Source organism: Carassius carassius, chromosome 9 (assembly GCF_963082965.1).
Source record: "Carassius carassius chromosome 9, fCarCar2.1, whole genome shotgun sequence".
In the NCBI taxonomy this organism is placed as follows: Eukaryota; Metazoa; Chordata; class Actinopteri; order Cypriniformes; family Cyprinidae; genus Carassius; species Carassius carassius.
Genome location: NC_081763.1, coordinates 2102501 through 2105000, shown reverse-complemented (window position 1 = coordinate 2105000; position 2500 = coordinate 2102501). Strand labels below are relative to the sequence as shown.

At 41.4% G+C, this 2500-nt stretch overlaps 4 non-coding genes across 4 annotated transcripts; all 4 read left to right on the top strand.

The window, feature by feature from the left end:
* Positions 1–342: 342 nt before the first annotated feature.
* LOC132149836 (5S ribosomal RNA) lies at positions 343–461 on the top strand. Its single transcript, XR_009435098.1, has one exon. It is a non-coding gene; the product is annotated as a 5S ribosomal RNA (ribosomal RNA).
* Positions 462–1065: 604 nt separating this feature from the next.
* On the top strand, positions 1066–1184 carry LOC132150090 (5S ribosomal RNA). Its single transcript, XR_009435336.1, has one exon. It is a non-coding gene; the product is annotated as a 5S ribosomal RNA (ribosomal RNA).
* A 750-nt stretch (positions 1185–1934) lies between these two features.
* LOC132150823 (5S ribosomal RNA) lies at positions 1935–2053 on the top strand. Its single transcript, XR_009436003.1, has one exon. It is a non-coding gene; the product is annotated as a 5S ribosomal RNA (ribosomal RNA).
* Positions 2054–2137: 84 nt separating this feature from the next.
* On the top strand, positions 2138–2256 carry LOC132150821 (5S ribosomal RNA). Its single transcript, XR_009436001.1, has one exon. It is a non-coding gene; the product is annotated as a 5S ribosomal RNA (ribosomal RNA).
* Positions 2257–2500: the final 244 nt, after the last annotated feature.

Sequence of the window (2500 nt, the reverse complement as noted above, 5' to 3'; positions counted from 1 at the left end):
ATGCCCGATCTCAGAATGTAAGCAGGTTTGGGCCAGGTTAGTACTTTTGGATTTTTTCAGTAATTATCTAATAGGCCTGGTTAGTACTTTTGGAAATTTTCACTAATTGTACAATAATCCTGCAAAAAAAAAAAAAAAGAGTCAATGCCCGATCTCAGAATGTAAGCAGGTTTGGGCCAGGTTAGTACTTTTGGATTTTTTCAGTAATTATCTAATAGGCCTGGTTAGTACTTTTGGGAATACCAGGTGCTGTAAGCTTTTGGGTTTCCTTCCCTACTTATATAATGCACTGGCGATTATAGTGGCTGATCTTTAAATAGCCCTCTCTTTGCAGCTTCCTTCGCTCACGGCCATACCAACCTGGCTATGCCCGATCTCGTCTGATCTCGGAAGCTAAGCAGGTTTGGGCCTGGTTAGTACTTGGATGGGAGACCGCCTGGGAATACCAGGTGCTGTAAGCTTTTGGGTTTCCTTCCCTACTTATATAAAGCACTGGCGATTATAGTGGCTGATCTTTAAATAGCCCTCTCTTTGCAGCCTCCTTCACTTATGGCCATACCATCCTGGCTATGCCTGATCTCAACTGATCTCCAAATCTAAGCAGGTTTGGGCCAGGTTAGTACTTTTGGATTTTTTCAGTAATTATCTAATAGGCCTGGTTAGTACTTTTGGAAATTTTCACTAATTGTCCAATAATCTTGCAAAAAAAAAAAAAAAAAAGAGTCAATGCCCGATCTCAGAATGTAAGCAGGTTTGGGCCAGGTTAGTAATTTTGGATTTTTTCAGTAATTATCTAATAGGCCTGGTTAGTACTTTTGGAAATTTTCACTAATTGTCCAATAATCTTGCAAAAAAAAAAAAGAGTCAATGCCCGATCTCTGAATGTAAGCAGGTTTGGGCTAGGTTAGTACTTTTGGATTTTTTCAGTAATTATCTAATAGGCCTGGATAGTACTTTTGGGAATACCAGGTGCTGTAAGCTTCTGGGTTTCCTTCCCTACTTATATAATGCACTGGCGATTATAGTGGCTGATCTTTAAATAGCCCTCTCTTTGCAGCCTCCTTCGCTTACGGCCATACCAACCTGGCTATGCCCGATCTCGTCTGATCTCGGAAGCTAAGCAGGTTTGGGCCTGGTTAGTACTTGGATGGGAGACCGCCTGGGAATACCAGGTCCTGTAAGCTTTTGGGTTTCCTTCCCTACTTATATAAAGCACTGGCGATTATAGTGGCTGATCTTTAAATAGCCCTCTCTTTGCAGCCTCCTTCGCTTATGGCCATACCATCCTGGCTATGCCCGATCTCAACTGATCTCCAAATCTAAGCAGGTTTGGGCCAGGTTAGTACTTTTGGATTTTTTCATTAATTATCTAATAGGCCTGGTTAGTACTTTTGGAAATTTTCACTAATTGTCCAATAATCTTGCAAAAAAAAAAAAAAAAAGAGTCAATGCCCGATCTCAGAATGTAAGCAGGTTTGGGCCAGGTTAGTACTTTTGGATTTTTTCAGTAATTATCTAATAGGCCTGGTTAGTACTTTTGGAAATTTTCACTAATTGTCCAATAATCTTGCAAAAAAAAAAAAAAAGAGTCAATGCCCGACCTCAGAATGTTAGCAGGTTTGGGCCAGGTTAGTACTTTTGGATTTTTTCAGTAATTATCTAATAGGCCTGGTTAGTACTTTTGGAAATTTTCACTAAGTGTCCAATAATCTTGCAAAAAAAAAAAAAAAGAGTCAATGCCCGATCTCAGAATGTAAGCAGGTTTGGGCCAGGTTAGTACTTTTGGATTTTTTCAGTAATTATCTAATAGGCTTGGTTAGTATTTTTGGGAATACCAGGTGCTGTAAGCTTTTGGGTTTCCTTCCCTACTTATATAATGCACTGGCGATTATAGTGGCTGATCTTTAAATTGCCTTCAGTTTGCAGCCTCCTTCGCTTACGGCCATACCAACCTGGCTATGCCCGATCTCGTCTGATCTCGGAAGCTAAGCAGGTTTGGGCCTGGTTAGTACTTGGATGGGAGACCGCCTGGGAATACCAGGTGCTGTAAGCTTTTGGGTTTCCTTCCCTACTTATATAATGCACTGGCGATTATAGTGGCTGATCTTTAAATAGCCTTCAGTTTGCAGCCTCCTTCGCTTACGGCCATACCAACCTGGCTATGCCCGATCTCGTCTGATCTCGGAAGCTAAGCAGGTTTGGGCCTGGTTAGTACTTGGATGGGAGACCGCCTGGGAATACCAGGTGCTGTAAGCTTTTGGGTTTCCTTCCCTACTTATATAAAGCACTGGCGATTATAGTGGCTGATCTTTAAATAGCCCTCTCTTTGCAGCCTCCTTCGCTTATGGCCATACCATCCTGGCTATGCCTGATCTCAACTGATCTCCAAATCTAAGCAGGTTTGGGCCAGGTTAGTACTTTTGGATTTTTTCAGTAATTATCTAATAGGCCTGGTTAGTTCTTTTGGAAATTTTCACTAATTGTCCAATAATCTTGCAAA